The 24,858-nt window shown below is 43.2% G+C and overlaps 1 long non-coding RNA gene across 1 annotated transcript; it reads left to right on the top strand.

The window, feature by feature from the left end:
* Positions 1 to 3,818: 3,818 nt before the first annotated feature.
* On the top strand, positions 3,819 to 9,604 carry LOC106558772. Its single transcript, XR_005358893.1, has 3 exons — positions 3,819 to 3,893; positions 5,784 to 6,081; positions 8,565 to 9,604. It is a non-coding gene; the product is annotated as an uncharacterized LOC106558772 (long non-coding RNA).
* Positions 9,605 to 24,858: the final 15,254 nt, after the last annotated feature.

The following is a 24,858-nucleotide window of genomic DNA, read 5'->3' as shown; positions in this document are numbered from 1 at the left end:
AGGCTTACCCAAGGCAAGTCATCTGCTGGTAATACCTCCAACAACCTGAGGGAGGAGGCTCTTTTCTATGTCTTTCTTTCTTTCTTTCTTTCTTTCTTTCTTTCTTTCTTTCTTTCTTTCTTTCTTTCTTTCTTCTCTTTCTTTCTTTCTTTCTTTCTTTCTTTCTTCTCTTTCTTTCTTTCTTTCTTTTTTTTTTAAGATTTTATTTATTCATTTATTTGAGAGAGAGAGAGAACATAAGCAGGGGGAGGAGGGGGAGGAGTAGAAGGAGAAGCAGAATTCCTGCTGAGCAGGGAGCCCAACTCGAGACTCAATCCCAGGATCCCCGGATCATGACCCGAGCTGAAGGCAGATGCTTGCTTCACTGACAGCCACCCAGGCGCCCCTCTATCTCCATTTTAGAGGTGTGGAAACTGAGACTTAGGAGAGTGCATTTGCTCCCGGTTCCCACCATTGGAAAGAGAATCTGGGATTCGAGGTGCTTAGCACCCAGGCTAAGTTAAGTAAGTCTAGTACATTAAGTAACCACTCCACAGCACTGCCTTCCTTCCTGAGGCGTGACTTAGATGTGCGAAGGCCTTCAAAGTCAAATTCTTGCATCGTCCCCGATGTGGTTGGAGGCAGCTGATCATCATGCCTGGACTCTCCACCTCGCTCACACCGTTCTTCAGTGTCCTTGTTATAACCTGCAGAGCCACAGTGGACTGAGGATCAGGTTCCTTTAACCCAGAACCCCCCTACCATCCTGCAGGAAGGTCATGGTCTGTTCTGTCAGACACTGGTTTCCCGGACCAGAGAGCCACTCCCATCCCTCAGGAGAAAGGCAGTAAGTGGAGTCAGGGCTGGAGCAAGGACCCAGGTGCCCGGGTGTCATGGGCTGTGTGCCACAGATCACAGCCTGTTGCTTCTTTTCTCCTTGTCTTTCCCAGAGTCTCGCTTCTCTGCACACCTACTAACCCGTTCTGTGCTTGCTCCAGATCTCTCCTTCTCTCATGGCCCTGCGGCTCTGACTCCACTCGATAGAACCTTCCAGTGCATTCCTATGGCTTCCAGCCCAGCTGCTAACTGCCTGCATGTCTCAGCATTTCTTGGTTCAAATTCCTGAGGTGGGAATCTGATTGGCCCCGCTCCCTTTTTTTGTGCTGGGCCTTAGGTCATAGGTCACCGGCAGGCCTGAGTTGGCTCAGATGACTTCCCCTGCTGTACTGGACAGCCCGGGGTGGGACGCAACCAGCTGAGGAATGCACCTTCCCCCTTTCTCGGCCAGGGCGATTTGTTGAATTGTTCCTTTATGAAGGCCGATAGCCAACATTTGTAACGCACTTCTAAAACCTCCGCTGGCCCCGAGGCAGGAACACAGCCTTTTGGAGCCTTTATAAATCAGGGCTTTAACTGCTGGAAATGATAACTTACAACAAGCATGCTGTCGCCTCGCTGGTGGACTCACTGTTGCATAACCCCATTCTCTCGCAAACTGCACCCTCCACCAAAATGTCCATCTCTGGGAGCACCCAGATAGCAGCAAACCCAGTTGGCTGCCAGACAGCCTCTAGGCTGCCCTCCTCCTTCCCTGCCACACACACCCCTGGCCCCACCACCTCTGGCATTTGCATTTTGCAGCTGTCACTGTGTCCCCTGGCCCCAGTGTTGCCTCTGGGGAGCCTGTCAGCACATCCAAGCCCTGATTTAAGGAACAACCACAGGGGCGGAGTTCTTCTCTCTACTCTTGTTACCTACTAGCAAGGGGGTCTCCTTGCTCCAGCTTCTGATGGCCCCCATCTACCTACCCGCATCCGCACACCCCCATGCCCTCCCACACCTTCCCATACCCTCCCACACCTCCGTACCCTACCCTGCTACTACACCCGCCACATACAAACACATGCACAGCCCCTCCCTCACATCCACATCCCCATCCCCATCTACACAAGCATGTGTTAATGTTTACTCTATGGATGTCTTTTGCTTTGTTAAGGAGTCGATTTCAGGGGGATTTTATTCTTGGAAATGTCCCATTCCTATGGCTGAATCATGTTTCATGAGCTCTGTCCTTTGATTTATTGCTCTGGGGGTCTGGGACCATGGGAGGCACTGGGTCCTTTTTATTAGATGTGTCCTCCTGCTTCCTCAGAGAACAGGAGGAAAGTCCCAAGGAGAAAAGGGGGCAAGGGGATGGGGAGGCACTGCCAACAAAAGTCAAGAGCAGCCTGCAGGCTGGGTCTTAAAGGAGCCAGCAGGAGCCAGCTGTGGGGGGTGAGGGCTGAGGAGCAGGAAGTTTAGATTAGCTTCCTCACCTTTGCTCCAGACTATTTCTCAAGGAGGAAGCTTGTGCAACGTTGAACTATAAAAATCCCCCGTTGGAGCTTTGATGTGTCTTCTTTGCAAGAAGTCCCCACCTGTCCCTGGGGGAGAAGGAGCTAGAAAGCTGGAGGCCTGAGATTGGACCGCTGTGACTAAAACCGCCAAGGCTGCAGCCTAGATTATCTCCCGGAGATGATCACTGTGGAAATGGTTATGCCTGACATTTGTACCATACTTTACAGTTTGCACAGAGTTCCCACATGCACCGTCCCATCCCAATCCTAAGTGGAGGGAGGAACAAGCATTTTTAGACTGCAAGGGATCAGAATAGGCCACCCCAAAGTATGCCACTCTGTCATAAGGATTATCTTGGCCTGACGACAGTTGAGAAATGGCAGACACCAAAAGAGTGCCCTGCCTTTATCCCCTCTTTGCCTAAAAGCAGAACATAAATTTCCATTTGTAAAGATATCTCCCTCTCCTGCACGAGGAAGAGGAGGACCCAGGGGGACCACTCTTAAACTCTTAATTGCAAGAGATAACTCTAGACACTTAGCAGCTCAGATATGGCACCAAGTGGGATCTATTTAGCACACCTGCTAAAATAGCCCTTAGCGTCCATTCGTCCTCCCATATCTATTTACCTACCTACAATTTGCAGCCCCTGAAGGTTGAGACCTCCCTTTCTTCGTCTTATCACTGCTCTACAAATGTATTGTCCTTATTAAGATGCTATATCTAGGGACGTCTGGGTGGCTCAGTGGTTGGGTGTCTGCCTTTGGCTCAGGGTGTGATCCCGGGGTCCTGGGATCAAGTCCTGTATCGGGCTTCCTCCTCCCTCTGCCTATGTCTCTGCCTCTCTCTGTGTGTCTCTCACGAATAAATTTTTAAAATCTTTTTTTTTTAAAAAACGTGCTATATATATATCCCAAACTCTAACCACCCCTTTGAGTTGCTCATCACTGAGTTTTCCCCATGTGTACGCATGCTGTGCGTACTCCTAAACTCTGTTTTCTCTCTCACTAATTTGTCATTTGTCAATTTAATTTCCTGGGTGAGCTGTAGCACCTAGTAGGATGGAAGAAAACACTTTATCATGTAGATGAAGAAAATAGCATAGTGTCAGACTGGTTGCCCCCAGATCACTGAGGTGCCAGCCCTGACCTTCAAACTCCAGTCCCAGCCTTTCCCACCATTCTGGAGGTCCTCTTTTCACCAGGTGCCTCAACAGTGGGAGCTATTTCACCACATTATAGGCAGCCTGTGACATCCAAACTCCCTTGGAGAGACCGCTCTTCATTTTTTGTTGTTTGCAGATTTTAATTCATTCATACCTGTTCTACAAAGCATGTGCCAGGAAGCCCACTGTTCCTAGCTAACCTAAGCCATTACAATTCAGAGGATAAGAGGCGTGATCTGGAGCAGGTTGCTCCGGGAGCATCAAGTTACCCTGCCAATAGCCTCCTGGAGGAAGTGACTCAGCAGCTGAGATCTAAAAGATAAGCCAGAGAGATTTGGGCAAAGGGAGCAAGAAGAGAGGGTTCTGGGTAGAGGAAACCCCTACCAGCAAAGACCAAGATGCAAAGAGCTTGGTGAGTTGGGAAAACTGGTGAGGTTCAGTAGCTGGCTGGTGGAGGAGGAGGAGGAGGGAGGGTGGATGGGGGCAATGAGATGGAAGGCTGAAGAGGAGCAGGGGACAGGTGGCAGGGGTCCTAGGCAAAAAAGTTGAAGAGTTAGTCTTTATCCTAAGAGCAGGAAGCCTTTGGAAGGTTTTAGCAGGGGTTTCCGATGGAAACCATTTCCATCTGACTGAGTGAGAAAAATGGTTTGGAAAAGGCGGGAAGTCAAGGACTCAACAAGGGGGGTTGTTTTTTGGTGTTTTTTCAACGTGTCTTCAGCACTAGACCCAGAACTCCTGGAAAGCAGAGAATGAGCCAAAAAATATGGCCCTCATAGTGCTTGTGCTCCTACGGAAGCGTGCTTCTGGAAGAAATAAGGCTTTATAATTATCCCTAGACATTGGGTGCCCACCATGCGTTGGGCAGAGTCCAGATAGACTCAGGCCTGTCCTCGAGTAGCCCGCCATCTAGTGCAGCATATAGTCAAGTAAACCCCACCCAGGTATTGGCATCAGATCCCACGGGGACACTGCGTGGGTGCATGGCTGGCTCTGTAGATATTGGAAAGGCTTCTCAGAGGAGGTGGCATCTGAGCTGGGTCTTGAAGGATGGGGAGGAGCTTGTTGAGTGGCTAATTTTTGATCAAGTAATAAAGATCTGAACTTTCTTGAAGGACAGTAGAGTGAGAGATCAAATTGGCATGCTGGGAGATATTTGTCATAACTTCACCATGCTTGCTTCCCTGCTCTTAATAGGTGACACCTGAACCCCCTACCCCATCTCATCCCCAGCTGCCAACCCAACAGCACTGGGACTTCAAATCTGTTCTATCTCCCGACACTTTCTTAATATAAAAACATGAGGAAAACTTGGTAGAGTATTGCCATTAAGAGCAGATGGACGTGGCTTCAAATCAGGCTGCTGCTGCATCAACTTACTAGGCAGGCCACCTTGACTTACTTAGACCTTACTTACTTTGGTTTTCTCATCTATATAATGGGGGTAGTGGCAGGACCTACATCACGACATCGACGGGAAGATTCCTGTATAGTTAGGACACCATGGCATGTTGGCTCCAAAACCCTTCTGTACTCTGCTTTGTGATGACGGGGCTGGGTCTCTGCAAATCACATATGTGCTGGTCCAGCTGGCTCCCTCTTAAGTTCTACCAGTGGGGTTGCTGGAGGGGGCTGCATGGCTGGAGGGGGAAGATAAGACTTCTGTCTTCCTGTCTGCTTCCTGTGGGCTTCTATCTGAAGGAAGAGATCAAGAAGGCTTCTCAGAGGAGAGGACATCTGAACTGGGTCTTGAAGCATGGAGGGGTAGCTGTAAGCGTCACCCCAGCAATGCTCTTTCACCTGGTAACAGCAAGGCCTCCCCACTGTAGTAGCTGAAGCCGGTTTATAGTTTTCAACAGAGCATGAGGCTCATCACATCCAACCAGAGACACCAGCGCTGGGCCAGCTGGGCCTCTGCTCCGTTGTCTGAGTTCCAGCTCACAAGGTTTCTCTACCAAGCCTCTAACTTTTAATAATTGTGACTTTCCCCCTCTGGTTCCTTATCCCTAGGGTGATAGCTGCTTTCTGCAGTTGCTGGCTCTGTTATACTTTATAGTTTTCATTTTACCCTTTCAGTTACCCAGTTAACCTCTGTATACCCAGTTAACAATCCTTTACATTCAATTCTCTCTGTTCAAGTAGCTGATGTGGTTTTTGTCTCCTCAGCTGCACCTTGGTTCTTCTCATTAACTAAGAAGATGTGTATTAAATGTTTGCTGCATACTAAACCCTCAATGAATGCTGCTGCTTCCATGATCCCTTATGGATTCCTAACGTTCGTTCATTTATTCGTTCATTCATTCAGCATATGTTGCTTCCTACTGTGTGTCAGGCCCCATGTGAGGTACTGGAGTGCAGAGCTGAATAAAGCACAATCCAGCCCTCAGAGCACCTACAGTCTGAGTGGAGGAGACAACCAAGGACATGAACCCCCCTCAGCAGTGGTTCTTGGCGCCTCTTCCACAGAGCTCCCATTGCTGATCTCACTGCCTAGTTACTCCATGTCCCAGAACACCCAGAATCCAGATGTCTGACCACACAAACTCTCTGCATCTGGAACATGTGCAAACACCTGTTGAGAGACCTCCAGAATTAATCCTACGGTAAGATTAACTTCATACTATTTTATGTTGTTATTGTTTATTTGCACATCTTACCACCCTTCTTAGATAGTGAATTACTTGATATTTCCCCCAAATGCCTGGGATATGATAGGATAACCCATAAAAGATGACGAATGATTGAATTAGTCTATTTGATGAATGTCCCCTGAGCTCTTCCTACAAAGCAGGGACTGGGATAGGCCCTGGGAAGATAAGGACAAAGAAAATCAACGGGGTCTTTGTCCCCAGAATGGATGTCTAGTTCAGCAGCTGCAAACACACAACCTCTGAGGACCCAGACCTTCGTGGCATCTGGTTATAAAGCAGACTTTGAGGCACAGCCTCGCCTTGCTTCCTAGTGGGCCGGCCCAGCCCTCAGTGGGAGATGGCTGCCCACTGTGGTTTATGTGAAGTCCTGAATGCCGGTGGCCAAAGGCTATATTTAAATACTAAACATTTGCATTTTTAATGGTGGCTGGAATTGGCAAGGCTGTGATAACCTTTCCAAACTGATATTGGTTTTTACATGATTGAAGAAGGCCTAGCCTCAGGCATTTCTTAAATGGAAAATTTTAAGTATTTTCAATATCCGCGAGAGTGGAGAACCATCTCAGAACACTGTGCCCTGTTTGTATTCTCAGAAAATATCACCTCCCTCCCTTACGCACACTCAGCACATTGGCCTTGTCAACATATCAGGGCCTTCCCAAACTTTCGGTCTTCTTCACCCTCCTGGAGGGCAGGAGGGTAGACAGCATGAAGACTGCCTGTCCTGTCTCACGGGGGCAGGGGCGGGGGAGGACAAGAAGGGAGGGTATAGATGCTCAGAAGAGTTTAGGGAAGCCCAGAGGTGCAGTGGAAAGAGTTTTGGCCTTAGAGCTGGTTCTAAATACCTAAATACTGGCTCTACACCTTGCAACCTGGGTGGCTTGGACAACTTGCTTACCCCTCTGCTCCTCCTTTCCTCATCTATAACATAGAAATAAGAATGCTATTTGATGGCTTTGTGTGACATTCAAGTGTAGTAATCTGTAAACATGCTTAACGCCTTGTGCCTGGTGTTTTGTTAATGCTCAGTGACATCAGTTCTTACCCTTCCCGTCAGTGACCTGTTCAAAGTGATACATCAAAATCGGTACCCTAAGCTCCTGGCTCCAAGGCCTCTTTCCAAGAGGCTCAATGCACATGAATAGGCTAAAACATACATATTTGGGTTAAAAGCAGGATTCATTTCCATCTCCCTTCTACTCTGACTACTCTTATTAACCAACTATCCTTTGACAGCCTGTCTGAAGTCTTCTTGAAGTCTATATTTTTCCTTCCCTATTTTCATTGGAGTAAAAGTCTCTGCACTATCCAGTAGGGGAGCCAATAACCACATGTGGCTATTTAAAAATTTTTGTGCAGCTATTTAAATTTAAATTAAATAAAATGTACAATTCAGCTCCTCAGCCACAGAAGCCCTATTTCAAGGGCTCAGTGACCATATGTGGCTAGTAGCTCCAAGTACAGATACAGGCCTTTTCAATCATGACGGAAGTACTACTGGAAAGTGCAAAATGAGACACAAAGAACAAGAGAGGAAAGAGAGGAAATAATAAGAGAGATGAGGGGAGAGGAGAGGACAAGAGAAAAGAGGCAAATTGATTTTCCAGAGCAAGCCTTATTCATGCACATCCTTGCACGTGTTCATCCAAGCATGGAAATCATTCTCTGTGTATTTGTATATTCTGATGAAAGAGGCAAATTCTCTTCTCTGAAACAGTCAGTGTCTGAGAATTTTTTAAATTTAGTTTCACTCAACAAATACTATCATTTAAAACTCAGATATGATCATTTCGCTTCCTGCTCAAAATCAGTCCATGGCTTTTTATGGTCTACTGAAAAACCCTAAATCCCCACCATGTTTCCAAGGTCATCGTGATTTACTCCCACTACCCTTCCAGGCTGCTTTCTCACTACACACGGACATTTGCCCCGTCTTGCCTGATGTCCTGCTTCTCTGATGCACCTTGTTTTCAACATTCCTTGCCTTATCTTCTACTGAGCCCATTGCCTGGAATATCCAGAAAGGCGTCATCTCCACCTATAGATGTTGGTCAAAACACAACTCAAATGCTTTCTCCTCCCCCGCCTTCCCCAGTTCTTCTAGTCCAACATACTCCTGTGTCCATCATTTTGTTTTCCAGAGCATTTTCCCATTTGTATCCATGTCTCTCCCCATCTCTGTCCACCATATCCCCTGGCAAAAGTGATTCTCAAACTCTGTGTGGAGAAAAGACCAGATTTGTTTGTTTGTTTAGACTTTGTCAATTTCCAACCCTTGCAGACTGATGATTTTATAAAATAAGGAACATTTTTAAAGACACAAAGACACAAAATACAAGCCTTAGTTTTTTTATTGTTAGATTAAAATTTCTAAAAAAGTTTCTCAATCCTTTCTCTCAATTTCTGTACTTTTCCTTATCTTTGATCAATAACAGTTTTCGGGCCATCCTTGGAAGAGTGATGCCCTCCAGCCTCTGTGAGAAGCTCTGCACATGAATACCCTGTATGGAATCCTTTGGAAACTTTCCACCAGTGCTCTTCCAGATGTCTGGGGGGACACAAAGAGGAGTGTCTTTGTAGATGGGGCCTGGTCTGTGGTGATGCATGCAGGCAGATTTGGGTGTAGATCCCTAGTTCTAAGTAGCTTCGTGATCCTTGCTGTGTTACCTGAGAGTGACCTTGACCTGAAGGTAGTCCAAAGTTCTTCACTCACTGTGCCATGGATCTCACTGATAGTCTAGGGAGGCCTATGGATCTGTTCTCAGAATGTTTTAATGTTTAATGTCCTAAATGTAGAAAATAAAAACCGCAAGATTTCAAAGGAAATCAATTATGCTCAATACAATTATTAAAATATGTGGTACAGAAATGTTCCTTTATTAACACATTAAAGTAATGATATCTGATGGTGAGCAAAAATACCTACTATAATTCAAAGTATTGATGAGTATAAAACTATATTTTAAGTTTTCTACCACTGTACTGTGATTTTAAAATATCTGTGGTTTCTATTGTAATCATTGTAGATTACTACTAATCCTACTGTAATTTGTCGCTTATGTTCAGAAACTGTTTAATTTCAATGATTTTTTTCCCCATTACCTGAGGTCCAGACAGAATGTCTCCTAACTCATTCATTGATCCAATAAGTATTTATGAAAAACTTTCTATGTGCCAGGCATCATTCCAGGATAGGCAAAGTTTCTACCCTCACTGAGTTTTGATTCTTGCTATGAGTCAGATAACAAATTAATATGGAGTGCCTGGGTTGTGTGGCCCATTGAGCTTCTGACTCTTGGTTTTGGCTCAGGTTATGGTCTCAGGTTTTAGTATGGAGCCCCCCGTCTGGCCCCGGCTCAGCATGGAGTCTGCTTGTCCTTCTCCCTCCCCCTCTGACCCTTCCCCATTCCCACTCACTTGTGCTGTCTTTTTCTCTCTCTCTAAAATAAATAAATAAAATCCTAAAGTCAAAGTAGTAGAGTTGATTCTCCTTATTTGTAGCGATTACATTGTATATAGTCACTATGAACCACTATTCCTAGGGGAAATATAGGGTTAGGTTCCTTGAGTCTCTGGTCACATTTTCATCAACCGATCAATATATAACTTTATATGTGTTTCTGTTTAAAGACACTTTATTTAATATATATTGTTAATTTTCTAATGTTGCATTTATGGCCAACAGCATTGTAACTATAATTACAGGCCTGAATGAAGCTTAACTAGCACATATAATTTCTCATCTCTCTATGAGTGTAGACCATGAAGTCACCAAAAGAATTGATTTTGATATCATAAATGAATTTTAACAAGTAGATGCATTCACAAAAACAGAATCCACAAATAATGAAGATTGCTTATAGACTTACCAAATCACGGTAGGTAGTAAGTGAAATAAAGAAAAATACCACAGGGTAAAGCTGGCAGTAGATTGAAGTGGTCAAATTTGGAATGTGTTCTGAAGATAGAGAAACATGATTGACTTATGAATTGGACACGGAGGGATGCCTGGGTGGCTCAGTGGTTGAGTGTCTGCCTTTGGCTCAGGGTGTGATCCTGGGGTCCCGGGATTAAGCCCCGCATTGAGGGTCCCTGCATGGAACCTGCTTCTCCCTCTGCCTATGTCTCTGCCTCTCTCTGTGTGTTTCTCATGAATAAATAAATAAAATCTTAAAAAAAAAAAAAAAAGAATTGGACATGGAATGTAGAGAGGTCAGGGGCATCCAAGGGTGTTTTTTTTTTTTTTTAAATAAGGATGCATATATCTTTTCAAATTAGTGGGGTTTTGTTTTCTTTTTTTTTTAAGATTTTATTTATTCATTCATGAGAGACACAGAGAAAGAGAGAGAGAGAGAGGCAGAGACACAGGCAGAGAGAGTAGTAGGCTCCCCACAGGGAGCTTGATGTGGGACTCGATCCTAGGACTCCAGGATCCTGCCCTGGGCTGAAGGCAGGCACTCAAACACTAAGCCATCCAGCCATCCCAGCATCCAAGATTTTTGTCCTAAGCAACTGGATAACTGGTGACATCATTTGAGATTGACTGAAATTGAGAACAGTCAATAATTGAACACCGACTACACGTTCTTTACTGCACATGATGCTTGAGTTGCAACAATGAGCATACAGAGGCATGTTTTGCCTGGAGTAACATCGGGAGCAGCCCCTAGGAGGTATCATTGTTCATTTATATTTTTATTTTTTATTTTCTTTAAAGGTTTTATTTATTTATTCATGAGGCACACACACACACACACACACACACACACACACACACACACACAGAGGCAGAGACATAGGCAGAGGGAAGACCAGGCTCCCTGTAGGGAGCTCAATTTGGGACATGATCCCAGGATTCCAGGATCATGACCTGAGTGGAAGGCAGCCACTCAACCACTGAGCCACCCAGGTGCCCCTCATTGTTCTTTTATTAAACAGATTGTCCCCCCAATGCAGAAAAGGAAGTGAGTCCTGCTCTGCACAGTAATGGGATTCACTGACTCCAGAGATGGGCAAGGCATTCTGGCAGTTGCAGAACTCTTTCCTGTTATTAGGATTTATAATGACTATACTGTATCCAAAAAATATTGTCTGTCCTCGGGAAACATGTATTTGCTTAATTTAGCCAGACCACTAATGAAATGGCTGAGGAGGACTAAAGCTCATTCTGGTAGAATGTGGTAAAGGAAATCTAACTAGCAGGACCCTTACTCATTTCTGACTATGGGATCTGGAAACCTCTCATTCCCCAGATGGTTCTTGAGTCATGATATCTGTTAGGTGGAGCCTGTGGCCTTACCTAGAAGTAAATAACTCAGATTCAGGGCATTACTTGGGGAGAAAATGGGAGACAAATGAGTTCAGTGATTGCTATCTTTCTTTGAAGGTGGAAAGATAGCTCTACTTAGAAAAGGGGATGTTGATTCAGATAGATAGTGCTTGGGAGAGAAGATACAAACACAAAGGCAAAGGCAACCAGGTTAGAAGCAGGGAGCTCTCACTAGGAGATCCACTTTGTGAAGGGCCCAAGTCTAAGGGTCCCCAGGTTTAAGTTGTTCCAACCTTCCTGTGGTGGAAGTCATGTATACCTGCATGGAAGAGTAGTAGCCTCAGGAAGACCTAAGAGACCTGGTGGTAAGGGAGACTTCTGGTGCCAGTAAGGAAGTTGGGGTTTCAAGTAGTGACCAGCAATAAAGAGGGAGGCCCACAGGGGGAGTGGGAACACCTGGGAAATATGCATGATACTAGCCCTAGTGGACTAACCAAAGAGAGACAGTGGGACCAGACCCAGTTGGCCTATAAGTTAAAGAAAGTTGTTCTCTGAAATGGGAAGTGGGTGCCTGACAACTGAATAACACATTTCTGCCCCTCCCCCCACCATTAAGCTGTGAGTTTCTTTAAAAAAGTTTTTAAAATTATTGTTATTTTTATTGAAGTATAGTTGACACACAATATTATATTAGTTTCAAGTGTACATCATAGTGATTTGACAACTCTGCATTATATGCTTAGAGTTATGATATGAGCATACACTTGTGCTCACCACAAGTGTAGCCACACCCGTCACCATACAATGCTATTACAATACCATTGACTATATTCCCTATGCTGTACTTCTCAGCCTGTGACTTATTTATTTCACAACTGGAGGCTTGTACTTGCCACCTTCCTCACCCATTTTGCCTATCCTCCAAGCCCTTTCCCTCTGGCAACCATAATTTTGTTCTATGTGTGTATGTATGTATGTATTTATTTATTTTAAAGATTTTATTTATTTATTCATGAGAGACACAGAGACAGAGAGGCAGAGATACAGGCAGGGGGAGAAGCAGGCTCTTCGAAGGGGGCCCGATGTGGAACTTGATCCCAGATCCCGGGATCACATCCTGAGTTGAAGACAGATGCTCAACCGCTGAGCCACCGAGGCGTACCAAGTTCTATGTATTTATGAGTCTGCTTGTGCTTTTTTGTTGTTTGCTTGTTTGTTCATTTGTTTGTTTTTTTTAGATTCTACATACGAGTGAAATCATGTAGTAGTTGTCTTTCTCTGCCTGACTTATTTCACTCAGCATATTATCCTCTAGGTCCATCCATGTTTTTACAAATGGCAAGACCTCACTCTTTTTTATGCCTGAGTAATATTGTGTTGTGTATATACCATATCTCCTTTATCCACTCATCTACCAACGGACACTTAGGTTGCTTCTATATCTTGGCTATTGTAAGTAGTGCTGCAGTAAACATAGGTGTACACATATCTTTTCAGATTGGAGTTTCATTTTTTTAAGTAAATACCCAGCAGTGGAATTACTGCATCATATGCTAATTCTATTTTTATGTTTTTGAGGAGGCTCCTTATTGTTTCCATAGTGGCTCCACCAGTTTTCCCACCAACCGGGCACAAGTGTTCCTTTTTCTTCACATCCTCACCAACACTTGTTATTACTTGTCTTTTTGATTCTAGCCATTCTGACAGATGTAAAGGGACATCTCTTGTGGTTTGATTTGCATTTCCCTAATTATGAATGGTGTTGAGCATCTTTTCATGTGTCCATTGGCCATCGGTATGTCTTCTTTGGAAAAATGTATATTATTTTAAAGATTGGATTATTTGGTTTTTTGGTATTGAGTTGTATGATTTTTTAAATATATTTTGAATATTAATCCCTTATCAGATATATCATTTGAAAATATCTGTTCCCATTCAGTAGGTTGTCTTTTTGTTTTGTTGATGGTTTCCTTCGCAGTGGAAAAGCTTTTTGTTTTGATGTAGTCCCGATAGTTTATTTTTGCTTTTGTTTCCATTGCCTGAGGAGACATATGTAGAAAAATGTTACAATAGCCAATGTCAAAGAAATTCTTGCCTATGTTTTCTTCTAGGAGTTTTATGGTTTTAAGCCTCACGTTTAAGTCTTTAATCTATTTTGAGTTTATTTTTTGTGTATGGTGTAAGAAAGTGGTTCAGTTTCATTCTTTTGCCTATAGCTGTCCAGTTTCCCCAGCACCATTTGTTGAAGAGACTATCTTTTCCTCATTGTATATTTTTGACTCCTTTGTCATAAATTAATTAACCATATAAGCTTGGATTTCAGGGCTCTCCATTCTGTTCTCTTGATCTGTATGTCTATTTTTGTGCTAATACCATACTGTTGGGCAGCCCAGGTGGCTCAGCGGTTTCGCACCACCTTCAGCCCAGGGTGTGATCTTGGAGACCCGGGATCGGGTCCCATGTCGGGCTTCCTGCATGGAGCCTGCTTCTCCCTCTGCCTGTGTCTCTGCCTCTCTCTCTCTCTCTCTGTGTGTGTCTCATGAATACATAAATAAAGTCTTTAAAAATTATATATATATATATACTGTTTTGGTTACCATAGCTTTGTAGATTGTAGCTTTGTAGATTGTCTTGAAATCTGGGACTGTGACACCAAAGTGTAAGCCTCTTGAAAGCACAGAAGATTCCTTAGTTATCCTCAGTCTCCACAGTGTCCTGTCTGGGACCTGGCACATTAGGAACTGTCAATAGCTATTTGAATGAAAGATGGAAGAAGAAAGGAAAGATGGAGGGAGGAGGGAAGGAAAGAGGCTATTAAAGACACTGAGGAACTTCCAAATAGCTTCATGGTCCTTTAAAAATTATACATTACAATCTCTTTGTTTACATATTTAAAAATTACTAACCATCTAATTCATGCATTCTCTCGTTCATTCATATATATGTCTCTTTTTAAGATTTATTTATTTATGTATTCATGAGAGACATACAGAGAGAGGCAGAGACATAGGCAGCGAGAGAAGCAGGCTCTCTCCAGGGAGCCTGATGTGGGACTCGATCCCAGGACTCTGGGATCACGCCCTGAGCCAAAGGCAGATGCTCAACCCCTGAGCCACCCAGGTGTCCCCATGTATATGTCTAATAGACATAAATTGAATATATCTGTCTCAATAGCAAGGTGCCAGGTTTGGCACCGGGAATGCTAAATGAATGAATGATGTCTGCTCATTTTCAGGCAGGTTACAACGATTGATGTGATGTATATGCAGCAAGAACACAAATATTAGGGCACAGAGGAAAGTGTACTGTATTCTGCCCGGGAGCGGAGGTCAGAGTTAGAGGTGGAAGGAAAGGTCTCACAAAGAAGATGGTACTTGTGCTAGACCATGTAGTCTGGCTAGGGCTGGGCAGAGGAGAGAAGAAAGGCAAGGGAATAGAAGGAACAAAGGCACGAAAATGAAACCTCTGTCTGGAGACTGGCAGGTGGTCACCTTGCTGGAGATTTGGGGGCATCGGGTATAGTGGCTGCGGGAGTGGTGGGAAGTTTCAAGTTCAGATGACTAAACAGATGTTGATACCATTTATTGAGAGAGGAGATTCAAGGAGTAGGGTAAGTTAAGGGCAAGAAGCAAGAATTCAGTTCAGGATGTTCCCATAAGACAAATGGGAAGATGCCAGTTTCAGCTGGAAATACATCTGAAACTCAGGAAAGTGGATTTGGGAGTCATCAAGGTGTAGGTGGCATTGGAAGCCACACGGGTGGGTAATCCAGCCTTCAGGCTGGTTGGGGAAGTGAGGGTGGCCTATACCAAGCCATTAGAAACTACCACCTGATCAATTGGATATGATGAAATGTCCGGATATGAGACTGTTGTCAGGAAGAAGAGGGATGAGTAGCAGCTGGAGTTGCTAAAAACTTCTTCCGAGAGAAGGTGGCTTGAATAGACATAGCAGGATGTGCATGATTAGGAGGCGAGGAGGAGGTTGTTGCTGGGGAGAGAGAGCAGTGAGTGTGGCTACCAGGCAGGAAGGATATTAGCCCCAGAAATGCATTCCCTGGGATGGTTATAGCCAGAGAAAGAAATAAAAGAACTGATTTCAAAACTCACCTTCGTTGCCTTTGGGGAGCAGGGTGGAAGGGATATTTCTTTGTACCCTTTTGCATCTTTGGAATATTTTTACCTTGTACACAAATTATTTCTTTTTTAAAAAACTATTTAAATAAATTATTTGGCTTTGCCAGGCCAAGAGGGAAGTCTGGTGCAGAAGGGAGCCAAATGGATTCCATATCTAAGGGTCTGATTCCTGGGCAGCATTTTAAGCAAGAGAACAGGACAGTCTCTGACAGTGGGACCAGGATTGGTGGCTGTAGCTCTGAGGGTCTGCCCCAGGAGGATCTTTTGTATGAATTTGATCACTGGGGAAGCTGAGGAAGTGAATGAACACTCTAGAGAGCAGTTGAAGACAGATGAGAAGTAGCTGCACACTGGACAGCTTCCAGGCACACAGAAGTTTGCCTGAAAGGTGGATTGAGGGTCCATGCTGGGTTCTAATCTCAAAACTTTGTCTTATTGCTTGTGTGCCGAGGGTCCAGTTATGCTGCAGTAATAGTACCGGAGCCTCGATGACTTGACAATCCACAAATCTTACAAAGAATTTTTGTGAAAATTCAATAAGATCATCACCATCCAACATTTTTGAAAACTTACTATGTGCTGGGCTATGCTGCTTATGCTAGTTTAAACCTCATAAAAAACCTGTGAGATGGTTTCCATTATTTTCCCCTTCTTCGGAATGTGGGAAATAGGCACAGAGAAGTTCGCTGATTGGTCCAAGTTTGCACAATGAGAAAGTAGCTAACCCAGATGGACCCTTAGGCTCTCTAGCTCTAGAATTTAGTCTCTATGTTAAAATACTCACTTCGTCCAGGGCAAGACACATAGCATCAGTCAGGTTAGGCTAAGTGATGCTGCAGTAAGAAAGAATGCTAAAGTCTCCGTGACATCACACACACAAACTGTTTGCTCCATCATGCTGCAGGTTAGTGCAGGGTGGCAAGTATGGCTCATTGTAGCTACTCGTAGACACAGGTGACAGGGACTTCATCTTATCATGTGCCTCTGTGCTCACTGAGGCAGGAAAAGGGAAGGAGGATGCTTTGACCCAGCATGACACACATTATTTCTGCGCTTTCATTTGTCAAAGCTAAGGCAGTAGGGAAATGAAATTTGACCTTATGTCTTGAGGCAAGAACCAGAATATTTTTTAATAGCCTAATGACTGCACATAGGCGCTCGTTAAATGTTGATTGAATTGAAGATGAATGACCAGTCCTGACCAGATGGAGTGAACTCTGTCTCACCTAGCTCAATGATAAAGTTTTTGAGAGTTTGCACACATAAGCACTATCAGTTCTGCACAGAAGGCTGCCAGAGAACCACTGCATCACTAATTCTGCATGTCAGGCATTTCTCTGTACGGTCTGCATGTTGCTAAGAGATCACAGGGGGTTCTGGTTACAAGACTCCGGCATTCCTGGAAAATGTAATTACTGTCTTCCGACCACTGCCATTCATCCCCTCACGCCATCCCAGACCACCCTTTTGTGACTGGTTTTTTTTTTTCCTTTTCCCTTTCTATATTTTCCCCTGTCATGTTCTTCCATAAACTCATATGAGGCACACACAGAAATATGGCAAGCCTGTGAGGTAGGAATTCTCTAAACCATTTTCAAGGGGGAATTTCAGTGGCAGTAATTCCATTTGCCATGTTGTGCAATCATCACCACTACCTATTTCCCCAACTTTTTATCAGGCCAAACAAATATTCTGTACCTGTTAAGGGTGAACTCCCCACTAAGGTTGTAATTTTTCTTCTCACTTAAAAGACAAGGATATATGAGGGTAGGCACTTTGCCCAGTGTCCCCTAGGAAATAAGTGACAGAGACAAGATTTCTGACTTCAGGGCTCATGAGTTTCTTCTCACCTTCTGAAACCTCTCTAATAAGATCTATGATAGACACTCATAGTAGGATGATGCCAACCATCTGCTGGAGATGGGGTGCAACTCCTAAACTGGTGAGTGCCCCTTCCGGGGTCTGAGGAATAAGCCATCCATTCACTGAGGAACATTCCACAGACATTTATTGAATAGCCACAGGGTGCTGCGGATTCACAGGTAAGTAAAACACTGGGCTGCAGGAGTTCACAGCAGAGAGAATTTAGGTAGAAGCTGCTCGTTTTCCCCAAATTCTGTTTCCCTTTTTCTTTAGTACGAAACAAAATGAAAACCAAAAATTCCAATTTTTAGCTAGCAAAGTCTTCTACAAATAAGACTACATTTCCTGACCTCTCTTGTTAGAAAATGATGCCAAGACTACAGCCACATGACTAAGTTCTGGTCAATGAGATGTAAGCATAAGTGGTATGTGAAACTTCTGGAGAGTGTTTTTAAAGAGAAGGAGCCTATTTTTCTTCCATCGCTTGCTCCCCCTGCCCTGCTTCTTGCTGACTAGAAATTGAACTGCACCAGCTGGAGCTCTGGCAACCATTCTGGATCATGAAGTATAAGCCATCGACTTCAGATGGGTAAATGACAAGATGGAAGAAGTCCATGACACAGAGGAATACTATACCATCCCTGGGGTTCATATTTCTCATTTATGAGAGAGAAAAAAAGAAGTTTCTATATTATATGCATTTGTTACCTTTGGCTGTATAACAAACTACCTAAAACCTAGTCTTATTCAGCTCCTGATTCTAAAGGTCAGCTGTGTGGCTGGAGGACTGGCTGGAGCTGGATGGTGCAGGTTGGCTTTACATATCTGGTTCATCTAGGGGGCCATAGCAGGGATGACTCATCTGTGTTCCATATGGTCTTATCCTATGGTAGGTTAGCCTAAGCTTCTTCACATGGCAGTCTCAAGGTCCAAAAAAAGAGAAGGCAAATGCTGATATGCAAGTGCTTTTCAAACCTTCATTTGTGTCACATATGCTAATGTCCCATTGGTCTATGCAAATCACCCCAAGATATAATTACAGACAGTGATTTGTTGAAGACCATTGTTCCAACAGTCACCATTGTCTAAGCCACTGGTATTTTGGGATTTTCTGTCACATACATCTGAATCTAATCCTACCTTGTATAGGTGGTGGGTGACAAGCAGTCAAGGACAACTCTGTTCACATTTGCTGGTACATGAGTATAAAAAGCCTTCATGGTATTTTTCAATATTCAATTCACAATGGCTTGAGCCTCTATCATCTCATTCGTCCTTATCTCTTATCAAAATCATTTTAATGTTATTGAGATTTAACTATTAGATGAGAAACACAGATTTATAGTTTTGCTTTAAGGCAATACTGCAAAAACATAAAAAGGTCATTGACTCTTGCAGTGACTTTTGCTTAATAATGATCAAAAACGGGACTTTTTTTTTTTAAGAACCTCAGGAACATTCACACTCCCATTTAAGTGATACCAACAAGTCCTAAAAAGGGGTCTTCCCTGGGGACATCCTATGGCACTCCTGAATCCCATTTTGCCTATTTTGTCACACCCTGGCTGATGCCCACTGCTCAGAAAGCAGCCTGAAGAGGGAGAAGTTCCTTGGTCACTGTGGAAGGCTCCCCGTGAAATTGCCACCAGTCCAAGAAAGGCTGAATCTGTTTACTTTTGTAAATGATGGCTAACATGCCAACATTCGGGCTCTGTGGCTTTCCCAGTAGGACATCTGTTGCCTCTGGTCTGCACATGATCAGTCATGGCAGGGTGGGTTGAGATGAACGAAGACACCACACAGTTTTCCCCTCTTGTTTTAATCTAATCCCATTTTCCTGCGTGCAAATTTAGGGCAAGTTTCCTGATAGAATCTGGCTCTGGACACCTGGTGTACAGTTGGTTTAAATTAAGAATATATAAATAAAACATCAACAGACATGCCAGTGAGGCAGAGCAGAAGAAAGACATGATGTCGGGGGAGGAAGGAGAGCTAAACTTTTGGTTTGTCAACACACACCAGGGTAACCAGCTGATTAGGACCATAAGAACTTCCTATGGATTTTTATTTCCAAACATTTATTTCATTCTACTCCAGGAGGCAGTGTGGTATAGCCATTACATATGAGCCAGAAAATGGGTGGGTTTAGAACTCCGGCCCTGTTACTCACAAACTATGGGACATAGGAAAATGACTGGATCCTAACCTATAAAATTACCACCTCCCAACACTGGGCTATTTCAAGGATTACATAAAAGACACAAGCAAAGCCTTAGAATTATGCTGGGCTCACAATAAGCTCTCAGCAATATTTATTGTTACTGTTTTATTGTTATGTTCTGGGCCCTGAGCCAACCAGGGTTTTCAATGACATAGTTTCTGCTCAAAGCGGTAGCTCAAGATGGTAAGAAGGTCATGGTCTCACTAGAAAGGAAGTTCCATGAGGGTAGGGTTCAGTTTTGTTTCATGTTGTATTTCCAGGGCTTTAAATAATATCCTATGAGAGGCTCAACAGATTTTAGATGACTTAATTTAAACAATTTAGGAGCGGTGCTAAATCATACAGGATTCAGGTGGGGAGCGAAAGAGGGATGTCAATAAAATGATGATAAAAATTAGATCAGCGAGACAAGTAAGAAATAAAATAGGTGAAGAGTATGGAGTCCTACCAGGCAGTAAAGAGGTGTGAAAGCAGTTACAGTAAAGATTTTAAAATTTGACTAAGTGGAATAACTTCTTGTGACTCATGATCCAACTCAGAAGAAAATTTGGGGATTTCAGTTTCTGTGACGTAAAGACAAGGAAGACAAGTTTGGGGAGATGAACCTGAGTCTTGAGTAGCATAAACCCAGAGGTACCCTCCAACTTGCAGGCCAGAATCTCTGACTTTGAAACTGAAATCTGTAACCAGAGTCTTTGGCCAAGGGCCTCAGTTGGCCTGAGATGCACATCTGATCCCTGCAGCTGGGGAAGTGACTCTGCTATTCAGGAAATTTTATAACCAAGTACAGAGATAACAAAGCAAATTAAGCCCAAGGGATTAATTTCATGTGAGTTTTTGGAAAAGCTTTATAACTGTCATGAAAAATTGTATATAATAGTTATTTATGATGTTTGAATCATTTAAAAAAATTTGACATGTTCATTATAGTATTTTAATTGGAAATGTTACTTTTAAAATGCATGAAGATTTGTCTAATTTTATAAACAGTATTTGTCTAAAAGTTTAAAATGTTTTGAGGGATCCCTGGGTGGCGCAGCGGTTTGGCGCCTGCCTTTGGCCCAGGGCACGATCCTGGAGACCCGGGATCGAATCCCACATTGGGCTCCCGGTGCATGGAGCCTGCTTCTCCCTCTGCCGTGTCTCTGCGCCTCTCTCTCTCTCTCTGTGACTATCATAAATAAATAAAAATTTAAAAAAAATTAAAAAAAAAAAAAATAAAATAAAATGTTTTGAGGTCGGGGCACCTGAGTGGCTCACTGGTTGCCTTAGGTTCAGGTCATGATCCCTGGGTCCTGGGATTGAGTTCCACATCAGGCTCCCCGTGGGGAGCTTGCTTCTCCCTCTGCCTATGTCTCTGCCTTTCTGTCTGTGTCTCTCATTAATAAATGAATAAAATCTTTAAAAAAAAAAAAAAGAAACTTTACCAGGAGTTATTTATCATTTTGGAAAAAAATCACATTACCAGTGGCAAAGCAGCTCAAGATGTTTGAGTAATGAATCAATACACACTACCAGGTTGCATCTGTGGGTGTCTATCATCCATGGCAATTCAGTATACAATTGCAGGCATATCACTGTATCCTAATATGAGATTAAGAGCATCCCCAAGCTTTTAGACATTGAAATACATATTATTTAATTAAATAATACTCTACTTTTATTTCTCCTTTATATGTCACTCATACATTAGATTCACTTTTAAAAATCATGTTTATACACAGGTTATATTGTCTATGAACTCCATTTCAGAATAGAAAAGGCGCGTTGCATAATATTTCTTGGACCTGATAGGATTGACAACCACTGTTCTGTTCACACCCTCAACCTCTTCTCTGAAAGTTCCCTTCATCTTCTTGAAACCTAGCTCTCTCCTGAACACTCTGCTTCTTCTGTAGCCCTCACAAATGGCAATTGCTTTTTCCTCAGTCCTTATCCTCCCATTGGGTCCAGAAGCCAGCAAGATGTCTGCTTCTCCCTTGTTTCAAGTTCCAGATCTTTGTTCCTCTCTCCTCTATGAAAATCTCCAACATTAAACCTAATGGCATCAGACAATAACACTCACTTTTTACTGCAGGCAGGTGTCTTTAGACCCCTGGGTCTTTGATTTTTACTTCTTAAAGATTTTAGCTCATGTTCATTGCCACTCTCTCCAACAGTATACTTATCTCAATTCTTGGTGATATCAATGTTCATGGAAACAGTGGTGACTTTCCAGGAAACCATAGGTAGAGACCAATCAGAAGCGAAGTTGTCCCGCTGGCTTCAGTCTGGGCCAAGTATTACACTTCAATTGCTATGGGGAGGTCCTGAGTCCTGGGGCAGAAGGTCAGGATGGCCAAGGCAATGGAGGAGTATCAGGGGACTCAGATACAGGCCATTAACCAACTGGTATGAAACAATGTCAACATTTTAACACTCGGAATGGCCATACAGGGACACCTGGATAGCTTAGCAGTTGAGCATCTGCCTTTGGCTCAGGGCGTGATCCTGGAGTTCCAGGATTGAGTCCCACATCGGGCTTCCTGCATGGAGCCTGCTTCTCCCTCTGCCTATGTCTCTACGTTTCTCTCTCTGTGTCTTTCATGAATAAATAAATAAAATCTTAAAAAAAAAAAAAAAGGAATGGCCATACAGATCCTACCAGCTGATATCAGACCTAAGTGGAGATGGTGCTTTGCCCTCTTCTCCCCAGGTGACCTTGCCCTCCACTCTACCTTAGCCACCAATTCCCATTGCCATAGGCTAGACCCATAGATTGTAAATGTACCCTCTCTATGATCTAAATTGTAAGCATCCCACTCTTGGACCACCTCCCTCAACCTCCCATCCTTCAAGCTTACTCTGTGCAAAGCTCCATTTCCAGCAAGTCAGCCAGCTTATCAGCGCCTACAATTCATTATTCCTCCCATTTTTTTTAGTCTCACCTTTCTCATGCCTTCCATTCTTTTGCCCAGATTAGATTCCACAGCACATCACCATAATCATTCTTTTGTGCACAAAAACTGCCTTACCCTGCTCTTCCTTTTTTTTCACCAGCCTGCCAAAGCCAAATTAGAATAAATCCAAGTCTTCACCTGCTCCAAGCCTGCACTATGCACTTGAATGTAGTTGGAGAAAATTACACCACTAGGCCGACTGGTCTTGCTTTAAATTTGTGTTTGGTTACTGTGAGTAGGCCTTTAGTGGACACTCTTGCCACATTATCCAGGCCAGTTACTTTCTCACTCTACTAAATAATCAGAATTGGTGTTGTTTATATACAGGTCATATCCACTTACATTTGTTACATTAAAATTAATTGGAAAATTTTAAACATATTTACAATGTATTTATTACTTAAATAATAATTTTACTTAATTTATATATTAAATGAATTATTTAAACAATGAACCTTATGTTGACACAAATAACATATTTTTTAATGAAAAAGAACTGTATTTCCCAAGCCTAAAGAAATGTTAGTGAGAATAGGAACACCATTTTACATATTTGCAAAACCTTTTTCATGTTCAATTAAAGAGAAGACAACTGGATTCTTATATCTGCTTCTACATTCAGATTGTTACAATATGCAGTTTTGGTTGAAGTATATCATAAAAACTCTGGCCTCACACAGATAAAGATAAGTAGTTGGAAAAGGGAAAAGGATTTTAATAGCCTTTTCAGATCATTGAAGATATTTTTCTTTGATAGCACACAAAAACTAGACAAGTGATAATTTCTTGAAGGTTAGTTGCAGTGTGGGTTTACAAACATTAATAAAAGGAAACCTCCTTTAGGATAGAGTCAGAGGCAGGAGGGGGAGCTCAGGTGCACCGCTACTTGATGTATGTTGCAGACCCAACAGGAAGGAAGGACCTTGTCTGTGGATACTACGTTATCACCCCAGCAGGAGACAGAAAGGTTTTCCTCTTGCCCTAGCAACAGACTAGCCAATGAGAGCCTATCACAGCTCAGCCAATGAAAAGCCATTAAGTTCTGACTCCCAATTTACTCCAATGGGCTTTTCTTTTTTTTTTTTTTAAGATTTATTTATTTATTTATTTATTTATTCATGATAGACATAGAGAGAGAGAGAGATAGGCAGAGACACAGGCAGAGGGAGAAGCAGGTTCCATGCTGGGAGCCCGATGCGGGACTCCATCCCGGGACTCCAGGATTGGGCCGTGGGCCAAAGGCAGGAGCTAAACCGTCGAGCCACCCAGGGATCCCATGGGCTTTTGTTTCTAACAGCATTCCCAATTGCCCTCTAAAAAGAGCCATCCTCTCCTATGGTTGGCCTATGGTTCTCCTGCAGCTTGCTTGTCCTAGGTTACAATTCTCTGCTATTCCAGATAAACCTATTTTGCTGGTAAAATAACTGGCAGTTTTGTTTTTTCAGGTTAACATGAGTTGGTGGTGAAAAGTGCAACCCAGAGAGGACCCTCAAAAGTTCTGAGGCTGGTGAGCAAACCGGTGCCATTGCCCAAGGGCCGATTGGACTTCACTGCTTTCTCATTGACCTTGGAGTTTTCTCTTGGATTTCCAGCTCCACATTTGTGTCTGACTTCTCCAGGCTTTATTCAGGATCCGGGTGGGGTTTTTTGTTCTTGAAGATTTATTTATTTATTTATTTATTTATTTATTTATTTATTTATTTATGAGAGAGCATGTGAGTACTTGCAAGAGCATGAGGGGAGGGAGGCTCCCCACTGAGCAGGGAGCCTGAGTTGAGGCTGCAACGCAGACTCCACCTGAAGCTCAATCCCAGGACACTGAGATCATGACCTGAGCAGAAGTCAGACGCTTAGATTTATGTCAGTTAGTCCATATGCTTGTTGGTGAGGACTAGGCCAAATATTGGATGGAACTAGCTAGAAGGGAAAATGCTGAGTGGGACTGAGAGGAAGAAGCCCCTAACTTTTGACAAAATATGGGAACGCTTGCTAGAAATCACCACTGAGCAATTATGAAAGCATACACATTCAGTAGAAACCATACTTTTAATAATACTTTTAACTTTTAACCAGACTTTTAATCTTTCTCCAGGCTATCAACATAGAACATACTCTCTGGTGAAGTCCACAGGGGCAGCGAATGCATCTCCCTCATGAAGGTAAACAATCAATGCTCTTACAGCCCTTCTGTGTTTGTGCAACCATTCTGTTTTTCACTTTTAGTACAGTGGTCAGTAAATTACATGAGATATTCAATACTTTATTATAGAATAGGCTTCGTGTTAGATGATTTTGTCCAGG

Source organism: Canis lupus, chromosome 5 (genome assembly GCF_011100685.1).
Source record: "Canis lupus familiaris isolate Mischka breed German Shepherd chromosome 5, alternate assembly UU_Cfam_GSD_1.0, whole genome shotgun sequence".
NCBI lineage: Eukaryota > Metazoa > Chordata > Mammalia > Carnivora > Canidae > Canis > Canis lupus.
Note: the sequence above shows the minus strand (reverse complement) of the source record. Positions and strands in the feature narration are given on the sequence as shown.